The sequence below is a fragment of the Rattus rattus genome, chromosome X (genome assembly GCF_011064425.1).
Source record: "Rattus rattus isolate New Zealand chromosome X, Rrattus_CSIRO_v1, whole genome shotgun sequence".
Lineage (NCBI taxonomy): Eukaryota > Metazoa > Chordata > Mammalia > Rodentia > Muridae > Rattus > Rattus rattus.
The window spans coordinates 98,364,428-98,384,437 of record NC_046172.1 but is presented as its reverse complement, the minus strand read 5'-3'; positions in this window follow the sequence as shown (position 1 = coordinate 98,384,437).

Below are 20,010 nucleotides of genomic sequence, written 5' to 3'. Positions count from 1 at the left end.
ATTTGAGATTTAAAGTTATTTATCTTTTGTTGAGACATATCTGCTCCTAACAGTTACCCTTTGGTGGATTTAATGAAGAATGTGAACATCTCTACCTCCAGGTGAGGCAATACTTTGTGGCTAGGCAGCCACTGGACAAAACTGCCTGTTTCATCTGCAGACTAATACTGTCCAGAAAAGGACAAATTATGCAGAATAGTTGACTGATAAACTCTGCCAAGACAGGGTGATCAGCCCTTCAAAATCTGCATTTCTAGAGTCTGTCAGTTGATTTTGGGCCAGAAGGCTGAAGACTTGCGCTCACATGTTGCTAACAGGGGACTGTGCTAGTGGAGATTTGTCTCAACAACCTCTCAGTTCTGGAAGCCGTGTTAGGCTTCCTATGTGTACAGATATTTGTCATTCCCAGATTTCTGACGGGGTTGAAGACATTATAGTCTCGCAGCCTATCAGGCTGTTTAACTCCTAAATATACATATTTTGGATGGTTATCAGGTAGTATACAAGTTAGCCAAGATATAATACAGATTTCAGAAGCCTTTCTTAGCTGGAATGGATAACTAAATGTTCTGTTTTAACTGGTATAGTGTTGGACTGGGTGTTTAAGATATATTTGCCTCTTAATTACAAAATGATATTAGTTGTGCTCAGCTTATATTTGAGAGAAAAGTTTTTTTAATTAGACAAAAGGGTGAAATGTGGGATGATGTCACAGGTGAGGCAGGTACAGGATAGAAGGAGGCCTGTCATTGGAGGTAGAAGGAAGGATGGAAGCAGTAGGAGAAGTTTGAAGGAAGAGGAGAATTTTAGGGAGAGAGAGAGGAGAAGAGAGACAGAGAGGAGAAGCCATGGCAGGTGATGTTCATTCTGCTCCGTGTATTTACAGGTTGTTATTAATGTTCTCAAGGGATGGATAGTACCGGGCTTTATATGTTTAAGTGGGCAATTATATCTTACCAATTGGATCTAAAAAAAAAAAAAAAGTTTAGTCTCTTAAAAACATCCTAAGTCCAGTCAGGGCAGAGCAGATGACAGTCCTCTGTTCATCCAAGCTTGATGCCTGGCTTGGTAACCAAAGTTGTCTTATGCCTAGGACTCATAAAAATAAATAAAATAAAATAAAATCCAGGCAGTGGAGTGTAGGATGAGGAAGATGTGGAATTGTTGCCTGCCGTAATAAACACAGCCAACACAGGCTATAGATACTTGCTTGCCAGCACGCCACACAGCATGAATGGAGGTTGTCACCCAGGAACCTACCCACCAAGCCATGTGGCCAGCTTCTAGCAAGAATCACCATAATGTGCAATTATATGGTGGTCAGACGGGAGAGAAAGAGAAGTGGAGCAGCTTGAGCATCATGAAGAGAGATGGAACTGGAAACTTGAGGGTAGGGAGGAGGAGCCTGTTGTAAGTGGTCAGCCCTGCCACCTTGGGCCATAGTGAAGTCCCATCCAGAGCTATCACTGAGGGCCATCTCTGAGTCATTGGCTATACAGGGTCAGGGGTTAATGTTGATGTCTGTGACTCATATTACCCACTAGAGAACACAAAGATGTCCTTCTTCAGGACAGCTACTGGTGACAGGTGGATGTTCAGGGGATGAACATTATTGGCCTCATCCCTCATTGGATGTGGCATTCTGGAGAGCAAGCCAGGCATCAGAGGCACACCTAGAAGAGTGACTCCTACACCTCCTCCAAGCTTCTCAATGGAGCTGTCCCTGGTAGGGGGTGTAATCTGGCTTAAGGGTGGGAGAGCTGGGACACTCATCTGCCTTGAGATGGCTTGGGTACAGAGTTGATACCTCCCCTGCTTTTGCCCTCTCACCATCTGAGGCCATTGAGAGAGATGACCTGGGTGTAATGAGAGTGGGAAAGCTGGCCCTGCCTTGTAGCAGCTGCAGCACTCAAGAGAGTAAGCCTTGCACCTCACCTGGGCACCACAGTAGTGCTGGCCCTGGTCAAGGGGAGCAGGCAAGCCAGCCATGAGAGCAGGCCCAATGGATAGCGGGCCCTGGCACCCACCCCTCTGCTGTGAGGTGGCCTGTGAGGAGGGGAGGTGCCCTCCACTCCCGTGCCCTTGCCACCCGAGAGAGTCAGAAGAGCTGACACTAAGATCTTGAGAGTAAATGAGTTGACCCTGTCTCTTGCTGGCTGCAGCACTGAGGAGACTGGGCCCTGCCCCTCATCTGAGCAGCAGGAGACAAGTGTCCCTGGTGGAGGGGATGCAGGTGACTTGGCCCTGAGGGTCAGATCACAAGAGAGCTGGTCCTGCCACTAGTCTGCCGTGAAGTGGTGGAGGTGAATGGTTGGCAGAGGTGTGAGGGTAATGCCACTCCACCCACCACCACCTGTGGCAATCAGAAGAACTGGCCCTGGGGTCATGAGAATGGAAGAGATATCTCTGCCTGCTTCCTGGCTGTAGCACTAAGGAGAGGGAGCCATGTTCTCACCTGGGCACCACAGTGGACCTGGCCCTGATGGCCCTGTCATGTGTGAGCCAGCCCTGAGGATGTGAAAGTGGGAGCACTGACCCATCTCCTTACAAACTGTAGTATGTGGGAGAGTGGGCCTCAAATCTTGACTGGGCAGCACAGTGGGGCCAGCTCTGGAGGTGTGGGTGCAGGGAACTCCTTAACGGTAGGAAAGTATGAGAGCTGACTCTGCCTCCTGCCAATGGCAGCATGATTGTGCTGCTAAAACAGAGTTTCCTGGCTGACCCACCCAAGCTCAGATCCAGGCATCTAAATTGGCCCACCCCAAAATCTATGTCATCTGTGAATGGTTAGGATACATGAAAGAGACAGTCCTACTGTACCAGAGCTGCAGGATCTCCACAACAGAGCAACAACAGGCTAACAGGGTTGGGGGCAGTGTGTCCCAGTGAGGACCCATTGTTGATGGTGTCACAGAAGCCAAAGATCTCAAACCAGACCAATGACTCATTGCAATGAATATTTGCAAGTGAAGATGTGTGGACAGAGGGATATACTGTGGGGCACACTCTGACATACTACTGCCTCCATGATGAGATGTTTTCTATGCTTTGTTTCCCTTTATGTTGTTGTTTGTGTGTGTATTTCTTATTTGGTGGGGGATGTTACAAGGGTTATGGGTGGAAAGGGTAATCATCCAGACTGGAGTACATGATGTAAAACTCATAAAGAATTAATAAAAAGTTAAAGAAAAACCTTCCAATGTCTCTTACACAGTTCAAAGTTTCTTAATTGTGGGTTCCAGTAAAATCAAAGGTAAATTAAATACTTAACTAAATACTTAAATATTTGCTCTTCAACAAGGGAGATCCAGGTCACAGTCACAATCTGAACAAAGAAAATTTCCAACTGCAACTATAAGTCAGGGCCTAAAATCTAGGATTCACTCATGATCTTCTGGACTCCTCCACAGGGCCTAGATCACTTCTTCCACACTTTGCAGCACACAGCTTCTAGCATTGCCTCATGCTAGCTCACGGCTACTGCTGTCCTTGGCTGTTGACCCATGGGATTGGTATTTACAAAATGCTGAGGTCCTCTGCTGCAACTGGGTTGTATTTTTACTACTAGTCTTTCCTGAACTCTGTATGAGGACTCTGACTCTGACACAAGGTGCCATACCTCAAATTCTACCCATGACCCTTTCAGTCCTGGGGCTTCAACTACAACTCATGCTGAGCCTTCACCAACGGCATCTGCCAACCGCTGTTTAGGGACTCCAGTCCTGCCATACAGTGCCAAAGTCTCAGCTGTTTTCCATGACATCTTTGTGCCTTCAAACCCTGTACTGTGTGGGAAACTCTTACATTTTAGCAAGCTCTTCTGTCAGCTTGATGTACAGATTTGGTTTCCTGTGGACCACAGCTTCTGTGTGATGACTTCCAGGAAACATTTCCCAGAAGATTTCACCTCAGTGATGCTCAATAATCACTACTATCTTTTCAGCTCAAGTTAAGCAGCATCAACTGTTTCAGAAAACCAAAGGCTTCACCATAATTACTCTTAATTCAAAACATTGAATGACCCTGATAGAGTCTTTAAGGGGCTCAAACATCCCATGAGACCTCACTAGCCAGGCCTCCATTATCTGCACTGTTCTCAGCATTACCTTCTATGTTCTCACAAAAACAGCTCATTTATCTTGGAGCACTCCATGGCTTTTCCAGCCCAAAGTTCCCAAATCCTTCCACAATCCTCAACTAAACATATGTTCATGTCGTCACAGCAATATCCCACAAAACTGTACCAATTACTGTCTTATTCCCATGATAAAGTCCATTACTGAAACAACTTAGGGAGGGAAGGATTTAATGTATTTTCCACTTTCAGGTCCATGACTAGAGAAAGTCAAGGCAGGAACCTAGAGGCAGGGACGGAAGCGGAGGCCATGAGGAGTGTTGCTTACTGGCTTGCACCTCATGGCTTGTTTGGCCTGCTTTCTTATAATGCCCAAGATCACCTGACCAGGGATGGCCTCACCCCAGTGAGCAGAGACCTTTTATATCAATGATAAAATGCACCACAGATTTCTCCACAGTCCAATGAAAGTCCCTCCTCTTGAAGGATCCTAATTTGTGTCAAGTTCACATAAAGCTAACTGGTACAATGTGAATATTCTTTCTCTTCTTTTCATGAGTCTTATCTTAATTTTGTAATCTACTCATGTGTGGTCATCTATCTCCTGAGTTCCTTAGCTCTTTTGAAAAAGCTCACATCTATAGATCTTTATTTGATGATTCTTTGAAGAAATTATCCGTAGAAATGTCTATCCTGTCATCTGGATGATGTTAAGTCTTCTAGTGTTCACTAAATTAGGTATTTCAAAAGATCTAGACAGCAGGTTTAATATGGAGTCTTAACCTTTGAATGCTCCCAACAAACTCATGTTAAATAGTATAATCACTGACAGGTATTAAGAGGTAGGACCAAATGGGGAATACACACACACGCACACACACACACACACACACACACAGACACACACACACACACACACACACACATATGATATTCCTCCAAACCATTGTCCTCTCTTAACATTTTGACTCTCCAGTAATCCCCTTCCTTTTCCAAGTGAGACTTTTAAGAGGAGATTCGGTAGGTCATAAGTGCCCTGTCCTCATCAAATAGATTAGCCTGTTAATAACTTAATGGCTTAATGAGTTATCTTCAGAGTGCATCTATCATTAAACCCAATACAGCTCTGCATCTTCTATCTACTGTGCCTTGTCATCTGATGTCCTGTGCTACATTGAGACTCTTAGAAATCTCCACGAGTAAGCAGGCATTCACCATATGCAACCCGTATATCTTGGACACTGGAGCCTCCAAAGCTATAATTCATAGATTTATTTTATTTGTAATTTATTCAGAATCAGGTATTCCATTATGTCAATGACACACATGAGTTTTAAAACCTTTGGGATACTCAATATATCGTCCTTGATTGGCCAACAAGGCTTTATCTGTGCTTTGATTATGAGGTCACTAGAAGATTATCTGCCATTTTTAATATGAACCACTTCAGGCTCTGTATTTGGAAATGAATTTTGAATCCATACTTCTAGAATTTTCTGCAACTTGAATTGGCTGCTAACTCTGCTTTGTTTCTGTTCTAGCTGTAACAGACTTAAGTTTAGCATTAATTGCATGTAGAAAAGTAAAATACTGGTTTTTTTTTTCTTTTTAAGGAAAGCAGGCAACTCACAGACAGTCTGTTAAAATCTTCAGGGGATAAAATCGGGGAAAATGGATAACAGCTATCAGAAGAGCTGGATGATGTCACAAAATCTTTACTCTGAATAACAAGGAAAATAGAGAACGTTGCAAAGCAGAACAGGAGAGAAAGTCCAGAGTCTATCCTGGGGGGATTCACGTGCTTGAGGAGTGAAACAGCAGATGTTCAGACAGGATTCGCAGTTTAAGACAAGCATCTCGGGAACTTTTCACAGTACTTTCAGTAACAGACATTTTAAGGAACAGAGAAGGAGAGAAATGGTAGTTGTGGAAAAAACTCTTTCTCGGGTTTTAGAGTAGGGTCGAGAAGCCGTTTTTTTGTAAAAGACCCTTGCGTAGCAGGCACATGGCCAGCCTAGATCCTCCCTGTATCACGTACTGTAGGACCAGTGAGCAAGTTTGACAGGACTTTTACACTGAGACCCGGCCAGCAGAGTATGTCTAGACAGTGGGGAAGAAACTTTGAGTCAGAACCAGTCAGTGAGGTGGAAAGCGGGTCAGAGCCAGAGTCTGCAATGGAACACAGGCATGGATTCCAAGGATGCAGAACACTAAAGGGGACTGCCCAGGCGCATGACCAGCATGTGCAACCCAAACTGTGAGGGATCTCCCACTGAGAGGACAAACATCTGATTCCAATTTGGACACAATCTCCCAGAAGTATGGCCAGCATTCTCAACCTCATAGGTACGAACAGTATCTGCCCACAACCTGCATAAAGCTGGACGTGAAAGACTGAGAAGGAACCCTATGTGTGCTCAGACCCTGCATTCTCACACAGAACTCTTCCCTTTGCTTGTTTCCCCCTTCACTTAACCATAGTCAATTTATCAGGCCACCCATGTCCTACTTTGTTATTACCCCTGCTAATATCCTTATTTGTTCTTCTCCCTATTCCTGCCTTTTCATTTTCTTCCTGATAGTCTTTCCCAAGAAGCACAGACAAGCAGGGTTTTCTGGTATCGATGCTTCAATGTTGCTAATTGATTCCTGTAATCTGACTACTTTGATTCTACTTCTAGAAAGAACTGCCTCATTTCCCCCCAGAGGCCCCATGGTCCCTCTTCTGTTTAGTTTTCCTCCCTCTAGGTTCTCTTTTCTTTATGTTTGAGCTTTATTATGTTGTGAGACTGTCTGTGTAGTATGTGCCTGTGTGTGCACCTATGATATGGTGCATATGTGGAAGTCAGAGGACAACTTGGTGAAGTCAGCTCTCCTTTTCTCCTTTACATGAATTCCAGGAACCAAAGTCAGCTCATTGGGCTTCAGACAGTTTTACCCACTCCTTCCAGCTATTTTGTTGACCACCCTCCTCTCCATTTTTTCTATCCTCCAAATGCTAACCATATCTTCCTCTACTATTTTCTCTGTCTGACATATTCTCTAGTAACAGATATCATAGTGCCCTTTATTCCTTTTACTTCCTAAACTGGCTGGAATTGAAGGTCTGTTGTTTTTCATTTACTTTTATTGTACTTTCCTTGTGAGCCTACATATTGGTAATGATTGTGTTTGTGTATTCAACTCTTAAAGTCATAGGTCAAGATTGGCCATGGTGTCCCAAGCCTGTGGTCTACTGAGATCGACCATCGTCCAGCAGACAAAATAAAAGAGGCAACTCAGCAGTATAACAGCCCAGTCCCTCTTTCACACTGCAAACACATGCATTGAAGCAATAAGGATGAACCCAAATACATGAATCTCAATGCAAAACCACAAGGAACATGAAAAACAAAGGCAAATTGGCTCTCATACATTGTAACACAAAACCTGTAACTCTAGGAAGTGTTAGAGGAAAAACTAGGGAAATAATTCAACAGAGAGCCAGAGGCACAGGCTTTCAGGAAAGTTCCACAGTCATTCAAGAAATAACCCCCACAACTGACCAGTGAGATCACAGAAAATTAAAAAACTTCTGTACATCAAATGGAAGAATTCACTGAATGAAGAAGGAATCTATGAACTGGGAGAAAAAAATCCTTGATAGTTACTGATTTAACAGAATGGTATCTGTAATACTCAGAAGCTAAATAAAAAATCAAAGGACCAGTCAATAAATTAGCTATTGAAATGTGGAGGTGACTACAAATATCGATTAAAAACATGGAACAAAAGATCATTCAAGCTCACTAACCATCAGAGAAGTGTAACTTAAAACTGTTGAAATTCCATCTTGTGCCAGTTAGCACGGCAGTCATTCAAAAACAATAATAACAACACATGCTGACAAAGATGTGCATAAATGCAAACCTACAGAAACCCTGCTAGTTTAGAGTGTAAATGGACCCAGTCCTCAGAATGCCTTTTCCCTTTCTTCCCAGTTCAACTGGGTGAATTTATGTGGGTTTATTTCTGTATTATGCAGTTCTGTCCCCTACTCTACTGTCTTCTTCTGTTATGTTCAGTTAAGTTTGATTTGGTTCTGCTGATATATGTGTCTTTCCTTTATCACTTATCCAACAGTCTTTCCTATTGTAGTTATAAAATAAATCTGGCAGAGCCTCTCAGGAGACAGCTATAACAGGCTCCTGTCAGCATGCACTTCTTGGTAATAGCAGCTGGGTTTGGTGGCTGCAGATGGAATGGTTCCCTAGGTGTTGCAGTCTCTGGATGGCCTTTCCTTCAGTCTCTGCACCATATTTGTCTCCATATTTCCTTTAGACAGGAGCCATTCTGTGTTAACAATTTGGAGATGAGTTGGTGTCCCCTATCCCCCAACCAGGAGCATTGCCTAACCTCTGGATATGGTCTCTACAGGATCTCCCTCCCTTTTGTTGGGCATTTCAGATAATCTCATCCCCTTGTTGGACATTAATGGGAGGAGAGGCCCTTGGTCCTGTCAAGGCTCGATGCCCTAGTGTAGAGAAATGCTAGGGTGGGGAGGTGGGTGTACTGGCTGGTTTTGTGTGTCAATTTGACACAGGCTAGAATTATCACTGAGAAAGGAGACTCAGTTGAGAAAATGCTTCCATGAGATCCATCTGTGGTATTTCTCAACTGAGGATCAAAATGGGAGGACCCAGCCCATTGTGGGGCGCCATCCCTGGGCTGGTAGTCTTGTGTTCTAAAAGAGAGCAAACCGAGCAAGCCACTAAGTAACATCCCTCCACTAGCCTCTGCATCAGCTCCTGCTTCCTGCCCTGTGTGAGTTCCAGTCCTGATATCCTTTGGTGATGAACAGCAATGTGAATGTGTAAGCTTAATAAATTCTTTCCTCCCCAACTTAGTCATGATGATTTATGCAGGAATAGAAACCCTGACTAAGACAGTGGGAGTTGGGGAATGGGATAGAAGAGTTCCAGAGGGGAAACCAGGAAAGGGGATAACATTTGAAATGTAAATATATAAAATATCCAATTTAAAAAAAAAGAAAATAGTCCTTAACCTTTCAGCATGAAGTATGTTATCTATTCTTTACTGAATTAAGGTCGTTATCTTCTGTCCCTATCTTCTGAGAATTTTCATACATTGATTATATTATGCATTGATTATAATATTTTCTACATTGATTAATGCAATGGTATCATTCTTTATCTGTTTAATGTGTTAAGCTATAACGATTGATTCTCAAATATAAACCAGCTTTGTACCTCTAGAACAAAATACATTCGGTTGTGGTACATAATTCTTTTGGGTTGTACTGTATTCTGTTCGTTAATATTTTGCTAAAGACTTTTACATACAGCAGGATACAGATTTAAATTTGGTCTTGATCTATTTGATTTATGTTGTTGGCAATACAAGTTTCCTTTTAAAAAATGGAAAGTGTTCCCTTCTCTCTTTTATTTTCTGGAGACGAACTTGAAGAATTGATATAAATATTTCCTTAAGTACTTGTCAGATTTCTTCACTGAAGCCATCTGGCCTAGGAAATTTATCTGGAAAGGCTAAACTATAAATTTGACCACATTAACAATGAAAGTGTTATTGAAATTTGCCACTAAATACTAAATGACTTGTAACAGTTTGCGTATTTATCTAACTTATTAAATGAATGACTATGGAGCCACTCATTATATTCCCCATGTTCTCTTTGCATGTGTATGCACACATGACTATATCTCTATGTATTCTTTCGTTTGTGTGGACACACAGGTGTGCACATAAATGTGGAGGTGTGATGTTGCTAGCAAGAGTTGCATTTAGCCATCTATCACCCTAGCCCTTGACGTTTAGATTGATGTTTGAGGATTTATTGCGATAACAACTGTTTCTTCTTGATATTAACAATACATCATGCCTCATTCTGTTTGTCATCAATGGTAAAAGTCTGTCGATATTTTTGATGCTTACTACGAACCTGCTTTTTATCAAATTGATTTTTCTATTGTTTTCAGACTCCACATCTATTGATCTCTATTCTCCCTGCTGCTTCGGCAGGTTTCATTTGGCTTTTGTTGCTTTATCCTTCCTTGCTAGAAGAGTACAGAGAACAGATTGTAGACTGTTCATATTCAAAGGTATGAATTTAGATCTTTCTATTATTTTCCCTTTCAGTGGTGCTTTTATTTCTTTTACAGATTTTGGCCTGCTATATTTGCATGGCTATTCAGAAAATTGTTTTTTAATTCCTGCTAAGAGTTCTCGTTGTGTCAAGGGTTATTTAGAACTATTTTCATTAATTTCAAAATGTATAGTGGATTTTCTCTAGTAAGCTTTATGATTGCATACTAATTTGATTCCATTTTTGCCAGAAAACTACTGAATATGATTTCAAGTTGTAGACGTGGTATATGCTTATTCCATAGTGTTGGATGGGATCTATCTTGTAAAAAAAAAATGTATATTCACACAGCTCCCTGCACCCAAATCCCATGGGGGAAGAGAGTGGACCACCCAGGAGTGCCGACATCCCGAGGTCGCAGGACAGATTGTCACCTCTGCATGCCTCGGCCCACATCCCTGTGCAAGGGGAAACTGCACAGTGCTACTGGACAGAGGGATATAGGAACAGACGGCGACTGGTACCCAGGGTTCTGGTCTGTGCCCAGGTCCAGACTGATCCTGCCAAACAACTCCCTGCGAGCTGGACCCTCAGAAGTTAGGACCCTCCTGAGAAGTCAGAGAAGAATACATTCTGTCCACAGTCCAGACCCAAGAGGGAATCGCCTAGTGCCAACTGTGCCCACTGGGTGCAAGGACCTACAAGCAATCAGGGGCAGGACCCTTTGATTCCTGCCCGTGCCTAGACCTGGAAGACAATCTCCAGGAGCACCTCCACAGCTGAGAGCAGAGCACCTGTTCTCAGGAGAGGCTGAAAGAAAACAGGAAAACAGTTCTACAGGAGTGCTGACACAGAGGCCTACAGCAGGGACAAGCCACTCTCAGAAACAGCAATACAAGCAAACACTACAGACAACCCAATGGCTAGAGGCAAGTGCAGGAACTAAGTCAACAGAAGAAGAGACAAGGAGCTGTAGACACAAGCATCACCAACAGAATACAAGAGATAGAAGAGAGAATCTCAGGGGCAGAAGATTCCATAGACATCATCCACACAACTTTCAAAGATGATGTAAAACGCAAAAAGCTCCTAGACCAAAACATACAGGAAATCCAGGACACAATGAGAAGATCAAACCTAAGGATAATAGGTATGGAAGACAGTGAAGACTTCCAGCTCAAAGGACCAGTAAATATCTTCAACAAAATCATAGAAGAAAACTTCCCTAACCTAAAGAAAGAGATACCCATAAGCATACAAGAAGCCTACAAAACTCCAAATAGATTGGAACAGAAAAGAAATTCTTCCCGTCACATAATAGTCAAAACACCAAATGCACAAAACAAAGAAAGAATATTAAAAGCAGTAAGGGAAAAAGGTCAAATAACATATAAAGGTAGACCTATAAGAATTACACCAGACTTCTCACCAGAGATTATGAAAGCCAGAAGATCCTGGACAGATGTCATACAGACCCTAAGAGAACACAAATGCCAGCCCAAGTTACTGTATCCTGCAAAATTCTCAATTAACATAGGTGGAGAAACCAAGATATTCCATGACAAAACCAAATTTATGCAATACCTTTCTACAAATCCAGCCCTACAAAGGAAAATAGATGGAAAACTCCAACACAAGGGGAGAAACTAGACTGTACAGAAAGCAAGAATATAATTTCCTTGTGATGAAACCAAAAGAGAGACAAACAAAAATAATTCCACCTCAAACAATGAAAATAACAGTCAGCGACAATCACTATTCCTTAATATCTCTCAACATCAATGGACTCAATTCCCCAATAAAAAGACAGAGACTAACAGACTGGATACATAAAGAGGACCCAGCATTTTGCTGGATGCAGGAAACACACCTCAGAGTAAACGGAGGAAAAACAGAGACAAAGACAAACACTACCTCAGAGTAAAGGCTGTAAAAACAACTTTCCAAGCAAATGGTCTGAAGAAACAAGCTGGAGTAGCCATTCTAATATCAAATAAAATCAATTTCCAACTAAAAGTCATTAAAAAGGATAAGGAAGGGCCACTTCATATTCATCAAAGGAAAAATCCACCAAGATGAACTCTCAATCCTAAATATCTATGCCCCAAATACAAGGGCACCTACATACGTAAAAGAAACCTTACTAGAGTTCAAAACACACATTGCACCTCACACAATTATAGCAGGAGATTTCAACACCCCACTCTCATCAATGGACAGATCATGGAAACAGAAATTAAACAGAGACATAGACAGACTAAGAGAAGTCATGAACCAAATGGATTTAACAGATATTTATAGAACATTCTATCCTAAAACAAAAGGATGTACCTTCTTAGAATTTAATGAAAATGAAGAAACAACATGCCCAAACTTATGGGACACAATGAAAGCGGTGCTATGAGGAAAACTCATAGCTCTGAGTGCCTGCAAAAAGAAACAGGAGAGAGCATATGTCAGCAGCTTGACAACACACCTTAAAGCTCTAGAACAAAAAGAAATAAATAAACCCAAGAGGAGTAGAAGGCAGGAAATAATCAAACTGAGAGCTGAAATCAACCAAGTAGAAACGAAAAGTACTATACAAAATATCAACAAAAGCAGGAGCTGGTTCTTTGAGAAAATCAACAAGATAGATAAACCAGGAGACACAGAGACAGTAGTGTATCCAATTAACAAAACCAGAAATGAAAAAGGAGACATAACAACAGAATCTAAGAAAATTAAAAAAAATTATCAGATCCTACTACAAAAGCTAATATTCAACAAAACATGAAAATCTGGAGGAAATGGACAATTTTCTAGACAGATACCAGGTGCCAAGATTAAATCAGGAACAAATAAACCATCTAAACAACCCTATAACCCCTAAAGAAATAGAAGCAGTTATTAAAAGTCTCCCAACGAAAAAAGTCCAGTTCCAGATGGGTTTACTGCAGAATTCTGTCAGACCTTCATAGAAGACCTAAGAGCAATACTGTCCAAACTATTACACATGAGAATCAGATGGAGCACTACCAAATTCTTTCTATAAAGCCAGAATTACACTTATACCTAAACCACACAAAGACCCAACAAAGAAAGAGAACTTCAGTCCAATATCCCTTATGAATATTGATGCAAAAATATTCAATAAAATTCTTGCAAAGCAAATCAAAGAACACATCAAAACAATCCTCCATCATGATCAAGTAGGCTTCAATCCAGTGAAACAGGAATGGTTCAATATACAGAAATCCATCAAAGTAATCCACTATGTAAATGAACTAAAAGAAAAAACATAGAATCATTCTATTAGGTGCTGAGAAAGCATTTGACAAAAAATTCAACACCCCTTCATGATGAAAGTCTTGAAAAGATCAGGAATTCAAGTCCCATACCTAAACATAGTAAAAGCAATATACAGCAAACCAGTACTCAATATCAAACTAAATGGAGAGAAACTGGGAGCAATCCCCCTAAAATCATGGACTAGAAAAGGCTGCCCACTATCTCCCTACTTATTACATATAATACTCAAAATCCTATCCAGAACAATCAGACAACAAAAGGAGGTCAAAGTGATACAAATTGGAAAAGAAGAAGTCATATCACTATTTGCAGCAGATGATATGATAGTGTAATTAAGTGACCCCAAAAGTTCCACCAGAGAAGTACTAAGCCTGAAAAACAACTTCAGCAAAGTGGCTGCGTATAAATTTAACTCAAATAAATCAGTAGCCTTCCTCTACTCAAAGGATAAGGAGGCTGAGAAAGATATTAGTGAAATGACACCCTACAGAATAGTCATAAATAACATAAAAGACCTTGGTGTGACTCTAACCAAGCAAGTGAAAGATCTGTATGACAAGAATTTCAAGTCTCTGAAGAAAGAAACTGCAGAAGATCTCAGAAAGTGGAAAGACCTCCCACGCTCACGGATTTAGTTTTAGAGGTAGGAGTTTCCTATGTAAAGTGATAAGAATCTTTTTCACTGTGTAGTCCAGTGCATGATTTAATAAGATGCCATACAAGTCTCAAAGGTGTTCCTATCAGGTTTAGCCATTAGTATCTCCAGTTTAAGGTGTCCCTACCTTCAGGAGACAGTTATCAGTTCCCAAATCACAGCCCAGAGACTTTGCTGCAAGCTTTTCTGAACGTGTTGACTCGGAGAGACTCCATAATGAGTTCTATTAACTGGATATGAAGATAGCTCTCAAGAAGGATAGAGTTCTCCGCTGCTAGGATGTGTGCTAGTGGCTGCACTTTAACATCACAAAAGGGGTGAGAATTGTCATGTGCATCATCCAGAGCCCATAGAGTTGCATGTGCTGGAGCAACAACCATTGCACCAACTTCCTGTTTGCTTACAGATAAAGGTGGAAGATATGCAGCAAATCCACTACAACTCAACTCATGAACGCATCCAGCCGAGTTTGTGCTGTCCAGTTTTGCCTACAAGACTCCAAATGGTGTGAGCTGTGCCCAGATACATGGCAAATAAAATCCAGAACCTCACACCAGATAATCCCAGGGCTTGGGGAACAACTACTTCTAAATAAGGTCCATTTCTAGTTCCCATTCACCAAACAAGTGAAAAATGCTCCAGAATACTGGCTGTCCTTTCCTGCTAGTCACTCACTTTGGTTTACTACTCTCCCTGAGAGGTGTTCAGCTTCCAAGCATATGTAGACTGTGCAATGTCATATCTGTACCTTCTGCTGTGCGTTAGCAGACAGGTGTATTTATAACAACAGAATACAGAAAGAATCAGGTCCTGGAGCCTAGCGAGTAGAAAAACTGAAGCAGATGGATTCACTTGAGTTCAGGAGCTCAAAGCCAGCCTGAGAAAATGTAATGAAGAGGGGAAGAGAAAGGAGATTGGAAGTCAGGGAAAGACAGAGGGGGAAGCTGATACAAATATTTATGTACAAATCATTGCAGGATTATATACTTTGACTTTTCTTGGATTAAAAAATGTATAAAATGTGTGTGTTATATGGCAAGCAGATACTTAAATTTTAAGAAAATTCTGGTGTTCCAAAGCTTTGACATTTTACATTTCCATAAATAGTACATGAGGATTCCCGTTGGGCCACCTTCTTGCCAACCTTTGACATAGTTTTGTCAGTTTTAGCAGATGGAACGGATATGTGATGGAACACACGTTCAGTGTTTGTAATTTTCATTTCCTCAATAAAGAATGAGTTCAAACATATTTTTATATGCTTACTGCCTGCCATCCAATGTCTTCATGGATGAAATCTTTATGCAAATATTTCAACCCAATTTGAAAAATCAGATTAATTAAATCCATTTTGCATATTCTGGATATCCATGTATCTGTGTATGAAGCCTTCTATAGTCAGGATATAAATTTTGTAACATCACGATATCTTTCTTCCTGTCTTTTGGTTGCATGTCCTGCAAGTAGAAGTTTATAGATGGGGTTGGGGATTTAGCTCATCGGTAGAGCACTTGCCTAGCAAGCGCAAGGCCCTAGGTTCGGTCCCCAGCTCCGAAAAAAAGAAAAAAGAAAAAAAAAAAGAAGTTTATAGATGTGATGAAGTCCAGTTAATCAGCATATTTTTATGTATTATGATTTTTGTTACATCTAAAAAATGTTTCCCTTATACCAAAATCACAGGGGTTTTCCAATATTGTCTTCCAGAATATCAGGAATGTAGAAAATAATTTTAGTCTACAGCAAGTAATTAATTTTACACAAAGCAAGAGGTAAACTGAAGCTCTTTTGCTACATATGATTATGAATTTTTTGGCACAATTAGCACTAAAGGTATCATTCGACCACTGAATGGAATTTGACCTTTTCAAAAATTGGAGGTCACTATAAATACATGAAGATAATTCCAGAGTTATTTTTCATTAATTTCTCTGGCTTCTGAAACATTAACATATTAACTTCTTTTTAAATATTAAAATTATTAATAATTATTTTAAAATTAACTCTTCTTTTGCCAAGGATCTTTTGTATACCTCAAATTTGCATTTAAGCAATATAATCACTTCTTTATCTCTGGGTTATTTGCTTTTTTAATTTACTTTTTCATAACTTCACAAATATTTATGTGCATAATATACTTTAGTTGTACACCCTCCATAACACTGTCTCTTTTTTAAATAATTTTATTTTTCTTGGATATTTTATGTATTTACACTTCAATTGTTATCCATTTCCTCCATCCCATCTCTCTTCCCCCCCTGTTTCTATGAGGACGCCCATTCCACCCCCCCCCTCCAACCTCAATGCCCTGGCATTACGTTACATTGGGGAAACAAGCCTTCAGAGGATCAAGAGCTTTTTATTCCATTAATGCTGGACAATGCCATCCTCTGCTTCATATGCAGTTGGAGTCATGTGTCACTCCATGTGTGCTCATTGGCTGGTGGGTTAGTCCCTGGAATCTCTGGTTGGTTGATATTGTTGTTCTTATGAGGTTGCAAATTCCTTCAGCTCCTTCAGTCTTTTCTCTAACTCCTCTAATGGGGAACCCATTTTCAGTCCAATGGTTGGCTGAGAGCATTCATCTCTGTATTTGTCAAGCTCTGGCAGAGCTTCTCAGGATCACCCATATATGGCTCCTGTAAGCAAGCACTTCTTGGCATCAGCAATAGTGACTGGGTTTGGTGGCTACATGTGGGATGAATCCCTAGGAGGGGCAGTCTCTGGATGACCTTTTCTTCTGTCTCTGCTCCACTCTTTGTCCATGTATTTCCTCCCGTGAGTATTTTGTTCCTCCTTCTAAGAAAGAATGAAGCATCCACATTTTGATATTTCTTCTTCTTGGACTTCATATGATCTGTGAATTTTTTTCTTAGGTATTCCAAGCTTGTGGGCTAATATCTACTTATCAGTGAGTGCACACCATGTGTGCTTTTCTGTGATTGGGTTACCTTACTCAGGAGGATATTTTCAGTTCCATCCATTTGCCTATGAATTTCATAAAGTCATTGTTTATGATAGCTGAGTAGGACTCCATTGTGTAGATGTGCCACATTTTCTGTATCCATTCTTCTGTTGAAAGACAGCTTCTGGCTATTATTAATAAGGCTGCTATGAACATAGTGGAACCTGTGTCTTTGTTGTACGTTCGAGCATCTTTTGGGTTTATGCTCAGGAGAGGTATAGCTGGGTCCTCAGGTAGTGCAATGTCCAATTTTCTGAGGAACCTCCAGACTGATTTCCAGAGTGGTTGTATCAGTTTGCAATCCCACCAACAATAGAGGAGTGTTCCTCTTTCTCCACATCCTTGCCAGCATCTACTGTCACCTGAGTTTTTGATCTTAGCCATTCTCACTGGTGTGAGGTGAAATCTCAGGGTTCTTTTGATTTTCATTTTCTTGATGACTAAGGATGTTGAACATTTCTTTAGGTGTTTTTCCACCATTTGATATTCATCAGCTGAGAATGTTTGGTTTAGCTCTGCACCCCATTTTAAAAGGGTTATTGGCTTTCTGGAGTCTAACTTCTTGAGTTCTTTGTATATTTTGGGTATTAGTCCTCTATCAGATGTAGGATTGGTAAAGATCTTTTCCCAATCTGTTGGTTGCCCTTTTGTCCTAACAACAGTGTCCTTTGCCTTACAGAAGCTTTGCAGTTTTATGAGGTTCCCATTTGTCAATTCTTAATCTTAGAGCATAAGCCATTGGTGTTTTGTTCAGGAAAATTTCCCCAGTGTCCATATGTTTGAGGCTCTTACCCACTTTTTTTTCTTTTAGTTTGAGTGTATCTGGTTGTATGTGAAGGTCTTTGATCAACTTGGACTTAAGCTTTGTACAGGGTGATAAGCATGGATTGATTCCCATTCTTCTACATGTTGACCTCCAGTTCAACCAACATTTGTTGAAAATGCTCTTTATTCCATTGGATAGTTTTAGCTCCTTTGTCAAAGATCAAGTGACCATAGGTGTGTGGGTTCATTTCTGAGTCTTCAATTCTACATAACACTGTCTCTTACCACCCAGAAAACTCCTCTTCATCTTCCTCCTAATTCTCCTCTTCTTCCCCCGTCTTCTCTCCTGAGCTTTGGTGTCTATTTTGTTTACCCAGTAAGTTTAATTAGGATATGATCTGAGCCTAAATAGAAGTTTTTGTCTACTAGAGTGAAGACAAATTACCAGTGGTTATACCACTGAACTGTATGGCTCCTCCCTCTCCTAAAACCCAAAATCTCCTTATAGGTCCTCAGAGAAATGTGGGGCCTTATGAGCCCCTCCACACTCAGTGATGGAATGTTAATAGGCCCAATTTTGTTCAAGTAGCCAATGTTTCTGTGAATTGATGGGTTTAAAGTCCTTGTCATGTGCAGAAAACAGCATCCCACAGCACTCTTCCACATTTTGGGACTCCCAACATTTTTCCATCCCTTCTACTATGATGTTCCATGAGCTTTGAAGTGTATGATACAGATTCATATAGGGATGAGCATACAAAAGCCCCTTATTCTCAGCACTTTCACCTGTATCTGTGGGTTTTCCACCAATGCCATAGTTCCCAAAATCATGATTCTGAGACCGAATTTTTGTGAATAATTGACTAGGCCAAAAGATCTGACTTGTTTCTGCTACCTTGTAACTCAATTACCTGGTTTGCTCTATTCTAAGTCCTGCCATGTAGTTAGTTACAACTCCTCAGGTTCATGCTACCAACTTCCTCAGAGGTTGGGTGAATCTTCTCCCCTGCCTGACTCTATCCCAAACTCCTTTCTTCCTGCTGGAACTTCTATCTCTCTTTCCTGCCTATACTAATAGGCCAACACCTTTTTATTGACAGGAGATGCTTCCACATAACGCAAAGAGATTCTCTCTACATTATTCTGTTATTTTTGTCTGTTTGCATTAAACCTTACCACAGCAGGTGAAAATGTCTCTCACAAAGGCTGAGAGAAGCACTAATCTAGGGATATAAGCATAAGTATTTTGGAGACAGTACGAGATCATATCCATACAGCAAAATAACAGCATCAGGTTTCTCCCCAGCAATCATGGCCTCCTAGACATAATTTGGCAAGGTTTAAATTACGTGGCTTGTATTTCTTTAGTTAGGTGGGCCTCGGATTCTATCCGAGAGTTGTGAGCTACTCACATGGAGGTCATGCCACTATGGCATCAGAGGACATAGCTTGCTGGAAGTGTATTATTGTAGCTCACGGGGTTCCCAGAATGTTAGCTTACAGCAAGGCAAGGGCATTTTCTTCTCCTGCCGCCTGCCTAGAACCCATTGACATTAGGAATGCTGGCTATTAAAAAGATGCTTCCAACTTAGTTCTAGATTAATTTTTCTATATCCTGGAACCAATATGTGTGGTTCTTCAGCAACAGGGCTTTATCTAGTTGTGGTTCAACTAGTCAGTTTTAACTCGTGCCTCTTAGCTGGCACACAAAGTCAAAAGGTTTATTATTTTATTATACACATATATAACTATATTTTGTTCTTATTTATAGCACTTCTTTCCCCCATTGTCCACCACTATTTCGTCCCTCCAAATAGTGCCTTCGTCTTCTTTTGTGTCATTAGGTAACTATCTTATGGACTCTGCCACTTCGCCTTTTAGATACCATCCTCCCATCTCATAGTACCTACTATAATTTCATATCATATACACAGAAAGAGACAGAGACAGAGAGATTCTGAATGTGAGTTTGTTTTAGTGTAGCTTGTTTCATTTTGTTATTGATCTTTAAATTTTTTACACTCCAGATTTTATCCCCCTCCTGATCTGCCCTCTTACTATGTCACATCCCATACCTCCTCGCTCATCCCCACCCTGACTCAAAGAGGATGTTCCCACCCCCGACCCACCCTACCAGTCCTCCCGACTCCCTGGGATCT